Below are 15,728 nucleotides of genomic sequence, written 5' to 3'. Positions count from 1 at the left end.
CTCTTGAGGAGAAAAAACTAAAGCTGCGTTCACACAGGCAGCCCAATTCTGATCTTTTTTTCACTAATTGATCTTTTCATATCAGATGTTTTTCAGAGCTGATCTGATTGGTCAAAAGTCTAATTAGTGAAAAAAATATGAGAATTGGGCTGCCTGTCTAAAGCCTTGTTCACACTGGCAGATTGAAGTGACTCAAATACTATTTTCCCATATGAAAAATTAGATAATATAATAATAATTTACTCAACTTCTATAGATCTGTTCACTACAGTGCTTGAAAAAGCAAAACAAACAATAATAAAACAATACAGATATATGATCTGGAGTCGAGACCACGTTTTTCAGACAGAGTTAAAAGTTTTGAGTATTTCAAGCCACCAACAGACAGGCAATACTGACAAATACATTATTTTAACATGTACATGTATTTACGTGTATGTAAATTACAGATATTTAAATATATGTTTGAGCCTTGTGTATGATACCTTCAGAAACTATTCACAACCCTTGGCTTTTTCCACATTTTGTTGTGTTACAGCCTGGATTGGATTACATTTAGATTTTGTGTCAATGGCTTACACACAATACCCCATGATTTCAAAGTGGAATTATGTTCAGAAATCTTTACAAATTAATTAAAAATGAAAAGCTGAAATGTCTTCATTTAATAAGTATTCAACCCCTTTGTTATGTCAAGCCTAAAGTTCCTTAGTAAACATTTGCTTAACAAGTCACATAAGTGGACTCACTCTGTGTGCAATAGTGTTTTAACATGATTTTTGAATGACTACGTCATCTCTGTACCCCTCGCATATGTAAGGTCCCTCACTCAAGCAGTGAATTTCAAACACAGATTCAACCACAAAGACCAGGGAGGTTTTGCAATGCCTTGGTAGATGGGTAAAAAAAAATTAAAAGCAGACATTGACTATCCCTTTGAGAATGGTGAAGTTATTATTTACACTTTGGATGGTGTATCAATACACCCAGTCACAACAAAGATACAGGTGTCTTTCCTAACTCAGTTGCCAGAGGGGAAAGAAACAGCTCAGGGAGATCACCATGAGGCGAATGGTGACTTTAAAACAGTTACAGGTTTAATGGCTGTGAGAGGAGAAAAGTGAGGATGGATCAACAACATTGTATAATGAACAAAAATATAAATGCAACATGCAACAATTTCAAAGATTTTACTGAGTTACGGTTCATATAAGAAAATCAGTCAATTGAAATAAATTCCTTAGGCCCTAATCTATGGATTTCACATTACTGGGAATACAGATCTGTTGGTCACAGATTCGTAAAGTATTCAGACCCCTTCACTTTTTCACATCTTTGTTACGTTACAACTGTCGTGACTTTACTTTCATTAATCTGATGACTGTTATTTATTTAATCCGCTAACTATGTTTAATTGTTACCTGATTAAATTAATCATGTAACAATAAACTCATTAGCAATTTGGGGCACCACGGAAGAGGTTGTTTAAAGAATTAAACTCTAAAGGTCTTTACCTATCACATCCATAAAACAGTCAAAGTATTAATCATTACCTCTTATCTTATCATTCCGAACAGTCGTAACCATCTTGGATCTGCAAAATCCCCAGTCTCACTCATAATTCAGTATTACACAAATCAGTTTAATTATTTATTTACTAGCTAACGAAATAATAACACAGAATACACACACACACTTACTACATGAGACAAAGGTCCCTAGCGGATTGACACAATATAGCATTTTACCCAACGACATAGAGCGAGAGAGAGAAGAAGACACTTATTGTCGACATTCTATAACTATTCTCACATTAATCATATACTTTGCACACAAACCGTTTGGAAAAATAAATCATGAATGTATATATGTGTGGTTGGCTTTGTCCGTCGTGTTGTCCTGAACAGAGCTACAGAGTTCACTCTTAAAACTAAATCACATGTGGTAAACCGTGGGGTGTTGGGTTGAGCGTGCAGAGATTGACACAGAGACAGGGAGGTTTTTTTCCGCAAAAACAACTTTACTATGACAGACCCCCGCCACCATCCTTTTTCCTTTTCTTCCTACCTCCCATGCATGCCTCCCCAGGTCCCTCCTCCACAGTGTCTGGAAGAGAGGGCAGTGTTGACCGAGGAGAATGGACACGAGTAGGTTAGAAACAGCTCCCACATGCATCTGGCACTCCCCCCTTGGGGTGGTTATCCTCACTGGCACCGTTGGGTACCTCTTTGTGTCCCTGTGTACACAGGACACTGTCACCTCCTTGTCCCCCAGGTCCTCCCTTCCCCTCTTGCGTGAGCCACTGCGGGTGGGCCAGGATTACCAGGATCACCATGCTACCGGAGTCCAGCAGAGCGCTGGTGTCGATGCCATCGATTCGTACAGGAACCATTGGAGGGGCCGTCTCGGTGTGCGCCCAACAGGAGGTGAAGTAACTCGCCATCCGGGTTACCCCAGAGCTGGGGGATGTGGAGGGCATGGCCTCCTCCTGGCTGGGACAGCTCCACACAAGGTGCCCCGGCTCACCGCACTCATAGCAGCGTCTCTGATCTGGGTCCAGCAGCCGCCGACGTCATCGGTTTGGGTCACCTTCCCACTTCACAGCCTCGGCTGGTTCCGTCCGGGCCCCTGTCAGCCCCTTGCCTCTCTTTGTGTTGTTTGTCCCCCTCACTGCGTCTCCTCTCTCCGCTCGGGCCCCTCTCAGCAGGTCCTGGGTGTTCTGGTGAATTTCCACCGCGGTCAGCAATTCCTCCAGGCACTGGGGGTTCTGCATGCTCACCGTCTTCTTCATCTCGTATGGCAGGGCCTGAAGGTATTTATCCAGGACGAACTTGTCGGGAAGGACGTTACTTTCGTCAGTAGCCAGCCCTTGGTCAGGCGCACCAGGTCGCTCATCTGAGCACGGGGGGAAAGGTTGGGGTCAAAGGTCCAGTCGTGGACCAGTTGTGCACGGCGTGCGAGATTGAACCCATAACGGCTCAGGATCTCCCATTTGAGTCCCTCATAATTCGCAACCTGGTCAGCATTCAAATCAAAGTAGGCCTTCAGGGCCTTCCCAGAGAGGTAGGGTGCCAACAGGCTGGCCCACTTGGACTTGGGCCATCCTTCCTTCCTCTCGAAGGTGTACAAATGCGACTCCATGTCATCTTCCTCCCTTAGCTGAACCAGGAACTGATTCGGGCCAGACTCCTGAGCCCCCCAACCTTCAACTGGGCTACCTCCGCTACCAGTCTGCGGTTTTGTTGTTGCTGCTCTTCCAGTGCTTGCTACTGGAGAGCCTGTTGCTTCTGCTGGCTGAGGATAAACTGAGCCACCAACTCCTCCATGGTGATCTCCGTACGCTCGACCCCACGGTACCCAAAGCTACTGAGACGCCTGCATTCTCCACTATATGTGGTAAACCGTGGGGTGTTGGGTTGAGCTTGCAGATATAACATCACAATATGAAAATCAATATTACAAAATCAATATTACATCTGTTTTCCATAGTTCCCCACTGACCATTCTCCACATTATGTTAGAAATATTGTTCCGTTATTCAGTTTTTGGATATTAAAGTCTAGTTACATTTACGATCGAGTGTGAGCTGTCAACCCCATCAGTTCCCTCCTTACCCCTCTGCGGGTGGGTGCCAAGCTGATCTAAGTCATTTGATCCTCACAGGACAGTCATGACACAGCATTATTCTAAAATGGATTAAATAGTTTTTTCCCTCATCAATCTACACACAATACCCCATAATGACAAAGCAAAAGCAGGTTTTTATAAATGTTAGCAAATGTATTACAAATCAACTGAAATATCACATTTACATATTCAGACCCTTTACTCAGTACTTTGCTGAAGAACCTTTGGCAGCGATTACAGCCTCAAGTCTTCCTGGGTATGATGCTACAAATTTGGCACACCTGTATCTGGGGAGTTTCTCCCATTCTTCTCTGCAGATCCTCTCAAGCTCTATCAGGTTGGATGGGGAGCTGCACAGCTATTTTCAGCCTCCAGTATTTATGCTGCAGTAGTTTATGTGTCGGGGGGCTAGGGTCAGTTTGCTATATCTGGAGTACTTCTCCTGTCCTATTCGGTGTCCTGTGTGAATCTAAGTGTGCGTTCTCTAATTCTCTCTTTCTCTCTCTCGGAGGACCTGAGCCCTAGGACCATGCCTCAGGATTACCTGACATGATGACTCCTTGCTGACCCCAGTCCACCTGACCGTGCTGCTGCTCCAGTTTCAACTGTTCTGCCTTCTTATTATTCGAACATGCTGATCATTTATGAACATTTGAACATCTTGGCCATGTTCTGTTATAATCTCCACCCGGCACAGCCAGAAGAGGACTGGCCACCCCACATAGCCTGGTTCCTCTCTAGGTTTCTTCCTAGGTTTTGGCCTTTCTAGGGAGTTTTTCCTAGCCACCGTGCTTCTACACCTGCATTGCTTGCTGTTTGGGGTTTTAGGCTGGGTTTCTGTACAGCACTTTGAGATATCAGCTGATGTACGAAGGGCTATATAAATAAATTTGATTTGAATTTGATTTGATATTTTCAGGTCTCTCCAGAGATTTTTGATTAGATTCAAGTCCGGGCTCTGGCTGGGCCACTCAAGGACATTCAGAGACTTGCCCCAAAGCCACTCATACATTGTCTTGGCTGTGTGCTTTGGGTCTTTGTCCTGTTGGAAGGTGAACCTTCACCCCAGTCTGAGGTCCTGAGCGCTCTGGAACAGGTTTTAATCAAGGATCTCACTATACTTTGCTCCAATCATCTTTCCTTCGATCCTGACTCTTCTCCCAGTCCCTGCCACTGAAAAACATCCCCACAGCAGGATGTGGTTTCCTCCAGATGTGAAGCTTGGCATTCAGGCCAAATAATTAATTGATGGTTTTGTTAGACCAGAGAATCTTGTTTCTCATGGTCTAAGAGTCCTTTAGGTGCCTTTTGGAAAACTCCAAGTAGGCTGTGTCGTGTCTTTAATATGGATTAAATTATATGACATGCCATTTTATAAAATCAATTCTCTGTAATTAATATTACCTGATTCAACTAATCATGTAAATGTAATTAACTAGGAAGTCAGGGCACCACGGAAGAATGTTTATAGAGCTGTTGTCTTCCGAACAAACTCTTAAAGACCTGGTAATCTTTTATATCAATAGCAGTCAAATTAATCATCACCTTAATCGTCACGTCATAATCATCACCTTATTCTCATCTGAACGACGTAAAATTCTTGGTTACCTTCACGAACCCTGGCTAACAAGTTGAATCAGCAATACAAATTTGGTTTAATTATTTATTTACTAAATACCTAAATAGTCACACAGAATTACATATACACAGGATGGAACATTGATGACTAATTATGTCATAAAAGAAAATGTCCCTAGCGGACAAAACTGATATGACGGCTGGTTACACAAAGAAAGGGGGTTGGGTTTGAATGAAAGAGCGGGAAGACTGAGGAACAAAAGGATTGGGTCTCTATCTGACCTTATAAAGCTATGCTATCGTAAATACAGAATCGTATGTATTATAAATAACCGCCCATTCGGAAAAGGAAAATGCAAGAAGTATATTTACTCTGAGCTGCGCTTTGATAGATTGGTCAAAGATGGAAGGCTGCGTTGCCCAGCAAAGCTCTCCCTTGTCCTTTGAAGAATATTTCTGGGCGGATACGTTGTAGCCTGTCGTCGTGTTGTAGAACGGTTACGTTGTAGTACTCTGTCGTCATGCGGTAGAACGGATACGTTCTAGTACCCTGTCATTCTGAAGAGATTGTCCGTCCTTTCCTAGGCCACGCATGTTTACAGCTGCTGCTGATAACTCGACATCTAGGATGTATCACTGCTTTAGTGAATAAGAGTTCAACATTCATTCTAAGTTGCCATATTAAGCTCATGCTATATTCTGGCTGGTATAGTCAAAATTAATCCTTCCAGCGTGGCGATCGTCACCTCCATGTTGAAATTAGCCCTTTTAAACGTATGGACACCAGTCCTCACGTCGTCGTGAACACAATGTTAATTACGTAAGGTTGTAGTTGATATTAGCCCTTTTAAATGTATGGACATCAGTCCTCACGTCATCGGGAACACAGTGTTAACTTCGTAAGGTTGTAGTCATTCAACCATTCGCAACGCTGAGGCTGGCTTAGTCCACTGTGAATTGGGTCACGGGGGCTCTTATAGAAATGTAGAAAAGGGGTTGGTTCATCATTTCCAACCAATGCCTATTCACGTGGGTGTGGCCACTGAGTGAGCATATTTTACTTATGAAAACAATTCTCCCATTTTAAAAGATAAAATTACTTTGAATTTTTTCACAAATAGTTTCATATTTAAACATTTAAATTGCACAACAATTCCATGTGAATCTGATAACTAGAATGTGTAGACTTTCCAAGATACAATTTATGTCGTGCTATCATCAGTAATAATGTCTCCGACGACAACTGATCTGACATCATATTTTTTTAAGTACTAACAGATACTTTCAACTGGTTGGATTATCGAAATATTACTCCGTTCCCAACCTTTTGATGTTACCATACTCTCTCTATGTTAACAAAGGGCTTTCCAAGAGTCCATTCTGTAGAGCAGAGAGAGAAAAGGGAGAAAGGTATTTGTCATGACAGCTGTCATGTACCTTTTACTTAGGAGTGGCTTCTGTCTGGCCACTCTACCATAAAGGTCTGCTGCAGAGATGGTTGTCCCAGCCGAGCAGGTGTCCACATACTTTTGGTTATTTTCATATCAACTCAATGATTAAACTTTTACATGCAAAACGTCACTTAGGGAACCTAACACCTAGATCACACCGGCAATGTCAGTGGGTTTTGGTACACCAGAAGTACATTGATTTCTAATGGAACGCTACGTTTGCATTGCAGCATTGCTTTGCAGAAGCAGTTGCTGTGTGTTCTCTGTGGTGTATACATTTGATTTATCGAACGTATGCATCAAATTGTATACATAGACGACTTGACAGAAATGGTAGCAGAAGGTGAATTTTGAACTTTTGTTGCACATGCATCCAGATAATGTGTCGTACCCTTTTGCGCAATAACGTAATGCTGTAGGTGTGATCGAGGTGTGAAAGGCTCAATGTTCAATCCAATGTCCTGCATTGGCCGTGCAGCATTTATGGTGATATGGCCTCTGCAGAATTCAGGGCCTTCATACTTCTTGTGCTTCGCTGAGCAGCACAGAGCTGTCGTGAAGGAAGTTGTCAAGTAATTGAGTATGTGTTTATACAGGACCTCCCGCCCTCACCTACTGTCAACCAACCTTGTCAATGGAGAGCCATACGGAGCCACCATCCCACCCTCAGCCTGGACTGTCTTCCCGACAATGCACACCTTAACAAAGAGGCAGTCCCTACCTTGTCAGGACGTTAAAGGATTGCCAGTCCACCTCACCCCACAGGAGCAACAGAACAGCCACCAACTCTCTGAGACATATCAAACACTCATTTAGACCTGCATCTGGTGTTGGTCTATCCAGGTCCACCTCAGCACTGATCTACTAGACCAGGCCCGCCTTAGCACAGCTCAACTAGATCCGGCCCATCACAACACATCTCTACCAGACCTGGCCAATCACAGCACTGCTCACCCAGACCCGGTCCATCACAACACAACACAGCTCAACCAGACCCGGCCCATCACAGCACAGCTCTACTAAATCCGGCCCATCACAACACATCTCTACCAGACCCGGCCCATCACAGCACAGCTCTCTCAGACAAGGCCCACCTCAACTCAGCCCAGCTCTACAGAGCACCGACCACTACATTAGGGTCTGGCAAAACACTGTTGAGGGTAGTGCACCACATGATGCAGTCCACCCCATGTATCATTCACATCATCAGCCCTCAAATTCTGAGAGTTTGGAGCTTCACCAGCCACACTGCCCTCCACACCACTCTCCTCAAGTCCCCCCACAACCTCCCTCCCAGGCTAATTTTGGTTACTCTCCCTACTCCCATCCCCAGGACAGGCCTGGGACACTCCTTCCCCCTATGGCAGCCCCACCCTGCAACAGGAGCCACACCAAGGTCTCCTGTGCACACTCAGAATAGAGCATTGGCAGCCATTCCGATCCCTTGCAGCAGCTCCACTCCCTTGGCAGGAGCTTCAGCTGGGTGGACAGAGCTCTGCCAACACTGCTCTCCCAGTTCCCGCCTCAGCCACTGCATCCAGCGACTTGAAGGAAGTCTGTCAAATGCTCAGTCTACTCTGCTCTCACGTGGTTGGCATAGAACTTGGCCAAGTCTCAGCTCACTCAACAAATAGCTGCAGATGACTCTATGCTCTTATGGGAATGAATACCCCCTCTGACTTTAAATATTGTAGGGGGCTTGGGCTAATGCACATAAATGTGCGAAATCTGATTTAAAAATGGATACAATTGACACTTGGTTACAGGACTCATTCTGGTTCTCTCTGAAACATTGTTAAATGGTTCTGTATCTGATGAAGACATTGAAGTAAATGATTCTAATGAATTTAGATGTGACAGATTGCAGAAAGGGGAGGAGTGGCCATACATGTAAAATCTAATTTGATGGTGTTCCAATCTTTAAATATTTCTGTTTGCAAGACATTTGAGCTCCTGGTTGTAGATGTGTCCATAAACAACATTTTGGAATACAGTAAATGCACGGAAGTGTACAAATTCCCCTTCTTCCCTGCCTAAGAAAGTTCTGTCTGACTCTGGCATCATAACTGAGAAGAATGGAATAAGTGCTGCTTTTAATCATCATTTTATCTTGGCAAGCTTTTTATTTGAGAGAAATGGTGCTTTAATTGACCCTGGTCAGTCAATCAAGGGCTCTTCCTTCTGCCAGCCTCTAGCTGACTCAATGGTTAACCTGTCAACTTCCAGTGAATCTTTGTTTTCATTTCTACAATTTACTATCTGTGATGTGCTAGATGCCTTGCTTAATATGGATGTTAAAAAAATCCACTGGGGCTGATACGCTTGATCCATTTTTGCTGCAGCTTTCTGCCCCCGATTGGTGAATCATTAACCCATATTTTTAACCTGACGATTATATCTGGTACTATCACCAACATTTAGAAGGCGGCCCATGTACTCCATCTTCACGAAGGTGGTGACCCTTGTGACCTAAATAATTATAACCCTATTTCTAAACTTTCTTGTCTAGCTAAAATATTAGAATCCTTGATCAATTCTCAGCTAACCGCAGGGGTCGATTCTGTGTCCTGTACTTTTTACTGTTTACGTTAACAATATCGACAAAAAATAGTATAGAGGCGGCAGGGTAGCCTAGTGGTTAGAGCGTTGGACTAGTAACCGGAAGGTTGCAAGTTCAAACCCCCAAGCTGACAAGGTACAAATCTGTCGTTCTGCCCCTGAACTGGCAGTTAACCCACTGTTCCTAGGCCGTCATTGAAAATAAGAATTTGTTCTTAACTGACTTGCCTAGTTAAATAAAGATAAAAAAATAAAGACACTTGCATGCCGATGATACTGTTGCGTATGCTATTACCCCCATGGTTGACCAGGCTCTATCTGAACTTCAGTCTGCCTTCATTGTATTACAGAAAAACTTTATTGACCTGAAGTAAGTATTGAATGCAGGTAAAATTAAGTATATGTTGTTCTCTACAGCGTATAAAAATAACTTTGATGATTTAAGCATATGTACTTTAGATGGTGTCCATTGATTGTGTCCCTGCTTACAAATATCTGGGAATCTGGATAGATTCTAGAATCTGGATAGATCCTAGAACCCAAAAATTTGATCATATTACTCCAGTGCTAGCCTCTCTACACTGGCTTCCTGTCAAAGCAAGGGCTGATTTCAAGGTTTTACTGCTAACCTACAAAGCATTACATGGGCTTGCTCCTACCTATCTCTCTGATTTGGTCCTGCCGTACATACCTACACGTACGCTACGGTCACAAGACGCAGGCCTCCTAATTGTCCCTAGAATTTCTAAGCAAACAGCTGGAGGCAGGGCTTTCTCCTATAGAGCTCCATTTTTATGGAACGGTCTGCCTACCCATGTCAGAGACGCAAACTCGGTCTCAACCTTTAAGTCTTTACTGAAGACTCATCTCTTCAGTGGGTCATATGATTGAGTGTAGTCTGGCCCAGGAGTGGGAAGGTGAACGGAAAGGCTCTGGAGCAACGAACCGCCCTTGCTGTCTCTGCCTGGCCAGTTCCCCTCTTTCCACTGGGATTCTCTGCCTCTAACCCTATTACAGAGGCTGAGTCACTGGCTTGTTGGGGCTCTCTCATGCCGTCCCTGGAGGGGGTGCGTCACCTGAGTGGGTTGATTCACTGTTGTGGTCATCCTGTCTGGGTTGGCGCCCCCCCCCTTTGCTTGTGCCGTGGCGGAGATCTTTGTGGGCTATACTCAGCCTTGTCTCAGGATGGTAAGTTGGTGGTTGAAGATATCCCTCTAGTGGTGTGGGGGCTGTGCTTTGGCAAAGTGGGTGGGGTTATATCCTTCCTGTTTGGCCCTGTCCGGGGGTGTCCTCGGATGGGGCCACAGTGTCTCCTGACCCCTCCTGTCTCAGCCTCCAGTATTTATGCTGCAGTAGTTTATGTGTCGGGGGGCTGGGGTCAGTTTGTTATATCTGGAGTACTTCTCCTGTGCTAAATTTTTTGGTTCTAGGATCTATCCAGATTCTAGAATCTATCCAGATTCCCAGATATTTGTAAGCAGGGACACAATCAATGGACACCATCTAAAGTACATATGCTTAAATCATCAAAGTTATTTTTATACGCTGTAGAGAACAACATATACTTAATTTTACCTGCATTCAATACTTACTTCAGGTCAATAAAGTTTTTCTGTAATACAATGAAGGCAGACTGAAGTTCAGATAGAGCCTGGTCAACCATGGGGGTAATAGCATACGCAACAGTATCATCGGCATGCAAGTGTCTTTATTTTTTTATCTTTATTTAACTAGGCAAGTCAGTTAAGAACAAATTCTTATTTTCAATGACGGCCTAGGAACAGTGGGTTAACTGCCAGTTCAGGGGCAGAACGACAGATTTGTACCTTGTCAGCTTGGGGGTTTGAACTTGCAACCTTCCGGTTACTTGCAACCTTCGGTGTCCTGTGTGAATCTAAGTGTGCGTTCTCTAATTCTCTCCTTCTCTCTTTCTTTCTCTCTCTCGGAGGACCATGCCCCAGGACTACCTGACATGATGACTCCTTGCTGTCCCCAGTCCACCTGGCCATGCTGCTGTTCCAGTTTCAACTGACCTGAGCCCTAGGACCATGCCCCAGGACTACCTGACATGATGACTCCTTGCTGTCCCCAGTCCACCTGGCCATGCTGCTGCTCCAGTTTCAACTTCCACCTGACTGTGCTGCTGCTCCAGTTTCAACTGTTCTGCATTATTATTATTTGACCATGCTGGTCATTTATGAACATTTGAACATCTTGGCCATGTTCTGTTATAATCTCCACCCGGCACAGCCAGAAGAGGACTGGCCACCCCACATAGCCTGGTTCCTCTCTAGGTTTCTTCCTAGGTTTTGGCCTTTCTAGGGAGTTTTTCCTAGCCACCGTGCTTCTACACCTGCATTGCTTGCTGTTTGGGGTTTTAGGCTGGGTTTCTGTACAGCACTTTGAAATATCAGCTGATGTACGAAGGGCTATATAAATAAATTTGATTTGATTTGATTTGATACATGATAGGCTGTCTTTTAAAAAATATATTGATGAGTTTGTTAAGAAGCTGAGGTTAAAATGGGCTTATTCTATAGAAATAGGTCCTGCCTCTCACTAAATAGTAGAAAACAATTTATTCAGTCTACGTTCCTATCGGTCCTAGACGATGGCGACTTCATCTATATGAATTGTAGCTGCCACTTTATTAAACCGTTAGATGCAGGTTATCACAGCGCACTGCACATTATTATGGGTGACAGTTTCAGTACTCATCACTGCATTCTCTAGCAGAAAGTTGGTTGGCCCTCTGATGTCACGTAGTTTGATACATTGCTATGTTTTCATTTATATAGCCCTTATACAAAAACTGCCACTGTACCTAACATCTTTATTAAACTTTAGACATAGGAATTACCACACCCGGTCTCAGGGATGGTTAATTCTGGAAATTCCTTTGGTCTCTACTGAGTTAGGTAAATCAGCTTTTAGTTTTCTTGCACCTTATTTCAGGAACAATCTTCGAAATGTTCTTAAATTGGATGTTTTGGTGCTTCTATGGCAATTCAAAAGGCTGATTGAGGACTTTATTAGTGATTAATGTGCTTGTTTTTTCTGTTTTCATTTTGTATTTATATTGATGTGTGTATTTTCTGTTATGTATGTCATTCAGGACCTTGGTCTCTGTATGACTCCCTGATAAAATAAATAAATAAAAAGGTTAAAAATATTGGAGAGTCCGCAATGGCATAACACCATCCATAAGGCGCCTCTGACCACATTTCGGATCAAGCATAAATTGTCTCTAATGCTAACACCTCGATCACACCGACAGGGTTATTGCGTTTTGGTACACCAGAAGTACATTCATTTCAAATGGAACGCTGTGTTTGCCTTGCAGCATTGGGTTACACCTCAAGCACACCCACAGAATCATTGCGTTTTGGTACACCTGAAGTACATTCCTTTCCAATGGAACACTCTGTTTGCCTGGCAGCATTGCAGCATTGAGTTGCAGAGGCAGTTCCAGTGCGTTCTGTGTGGCGCACATGTTGGATTTATCGAATGTATGCATCTAACTGTATGGATAGAGTGCTTGACAGAAATGGTAGCAGAAGGTTAATGTTAAACTTTTGTTGCACACATATCCAGATGATGCTGCGTACTATTTGCGCAATGACATTGTCAGTGTGATTTAGGCATAAGGTACCAGAGGTAAATAGAGACTCAAAATTATAATCGGGGTAAAGAAGGTTGTGAGGTGTGAGTGTGTATTTTACACATACTGTATATATATATCAAATCAAATCAAATCAAATGTATTTATATAGTCCTTCGTACATCAGCTGATATCTCAAAGTGCTGTACAGAAACCCAGCCTAAAACCCCAAACAGCAAGCAATGCAGGTGTAGAAGCACGGTGGCTAGGAAAAACTCCCTAGAAAGGCCAAAACCTAGGAAGAAACCTAGAGAGGAACCAGGCTATGTGGGGTGGCCAGTCCTCTTCTGGCTGTGCCGGGTGGAGATTATAACAGAACATGGCCAAGATGTTCAAATGTTCATAAATGACCAGCATGGTCGAATAATAATAAGGCAGAACAGTTGAAACTGGAGCAGCAGCACGGCCAGGTGGACTGGGGACAGCAAGGAGTCATCATGTCAGGTAGTCCTGGGGCATGGTCCTAGGGCTCAGGTCCTCCGAGAGAGAGAGAGAGAGAGAGAGAAAGAGAGAATTAGAGAACGCACACTTAGATTCACACAGGACACTGAATAGGACAGGAGAGGTACTCCAGATATAACAAACTGACCCTAGCCCCCCGACACATAAACTACTGCAGCATAAATACTGGAGGCTGAGACAGGAGGGGTCAGGAGACACTGTATATATATATATATATATATATATATATATATATATATATATAAAAGTACATATATTTGATTGAATTATATATTTGATAAATACATTTTCCTGATATATTAAAATGTTTATATATATTTTTTAAATATATTCCAATATATAATTTTCCCGTATGGATTTGCATATCCGATTAGATTCTGTTATTTTTCCTGCAGTTGAAACAGCAAAAAAAGCACATGGAATCAGATTTCAAGCCACATTTCAAATGTAATTCCTGGCCATGCGACCCGTGTCTGAACAGTCAAATGTGATTTATTTGCTCTCCAGTGTTTTTTAGACTGTTATTTGACACATCTTGTTGCTTGCTACCTACTCTGTTGAAATTTAGACAAGAACATGTGGTAGATTGTTTACAAACAAGTTAGTGAATGTGCTAGAAAGCTATACAGCTACTTAGCTAGATAGTGGACTACTGTGGCTAGCCAAAAATGAATCAGATTGAAAGTTGGATCATCTTATCCTTTGAGGCTTTAAAAGTTTTCTTACACTATGATTTTGAACATTCAACGCAACTGGGAAACCTCAATGGCAGGCATTGTTGTCTCCTTGGCTTGCTACACAGCATACCACCCTGCATACCACTGCTGGCTTGCTTCTGAAGCTAAGCAGGGTTGGTCCTGATCAGTTCCTGGATGGCAGACCAGATGCTGCTGGAAGTGGTGTTGGAGGGCCAGTACGAGGCACTCTTTCCTCTGGTCTAAAAGAATATCCCAATGCCCCAGTCTTTCGGATGGGACGTTAAATGGGTGTCCTGACTCTCTAAGGTCATTAAAGATCCCATGGCACTTATCGTAAGAGTAGGGGTGTTAACCCCGGTGTCCTGGCTAAATTCTCAATCTGGCCCTCAAACCATCACAGTCACCTAATAATCCCCAGTTTACAATTGGCTCATTCATCTCCCTCCTCTCCCCTGTAACTATTCCCCAGGTCGTTGCTGCAAATGGGAACGTGTTCTCAGTCAACTTACCTGGTAAAATAACAGATAAATAAATAAAAATACACTTCTGAGTGATTTCAGAGAGGAAGAGAGGCCCAACTCTGCAGAAAACCTGTCTTTATATAGAAGTTGTCTCGAGATGGCTATGCATATTCTTGGCATATGGCTAATAGCATAGCATCTCTCTCCATTACAGGCAGTTGATGTCAACAACCCTCATCAAATATTCAAAAAGATTACAATAATGACATGTATCCACCAATCCAAAGAAAGGATAGGTAGGGGCTAGACAACCCACCGTGGCTAATGACTCCCATTGTTAGGCCAGAGAGGCATGCATCTTGTCAGTATATCCATAATCTTTGGTGATAGTAAGCATGAGCACCACCACTGCACACACACCCATATTTACTATGACAATAGAATAGCCATGTCAGCAAATGACTACTGTCTGAACAAACAGAAATCTGATTTGGTCACTTGCTGTTTGGATAGTTAGTTAGTATTCCAAAACAGGTTTGAAAATAAAAACTGATTTGAGCATTAAGACCTGTGTGAACAAGGCTTTAATGCCTCCAAACAGTCATCCAAATGTATGTTGAAATGGGTCTGCATTCATACAATAATTAAAAACGTAAAAAATAATAGCATTATGATAGGCTAATTTAAAATGTTTATTATTGAAATAGGCAAGAGAACCCCAAGTTCCAATCTCATACATTTTCTGCCTGCATCCTGCCTACGATGTGAATGTTTTCAGTGATTTAGGCTGTGTTTAGACAGGCAGCTCAATTCCGATTTTTTTTTTTTCCGCTCTCAAAAATGTGTCTTTTGACAAATCAGAAGAAAAAAAACCTGATGTGATTGGTCAACATACCAATTAGTGGTAAAAAAATCTGAATTGGGCTGCCTGTCTAAACACAGCCATTAAAGTACATTCTGATTAAAACTGATCATGGGAAAGTAGCAACCGTCGGTTCTAATACCCACACAATACATCTTGTTGACAAGCTTTACAGTTGACAAATGAATGGCAATGAACAGCTAAGTAGGTCATTCATGGATTGTAACATCAAGAAACCAGCAATGATCTATAATATCCAGGGCTGCGTTTAAACAGGCTGCACAGTTCTGATATATTCCCCCTCTAATTGGTCTTTTGACCAATCACATTAGCTCTTTTTCACGACCAATTAGTGAACATAGATTAGAA

This window comes from Oncorhynchus tshawytscha, linkage group LG10 (assembly GCF_018296145.1).
Source record: "Oncorhynchus tshawytscha isolate Ot180627B linkage group LG10, Otsh_v2.0, whole genome shotgun sequence".
Classification (NCBI taxonomy): Eukaryota; Metazoa; Chordata; class Actinopteri; order Salmoniformes; family Salmonidae; genus Oncorhynchus; species Oncorhynchus tshawytscha.
The sequence above is the reverse complement of the archived record's forward strand: the minus strand, read 5'-3'. Positions refer to the sequence as shown.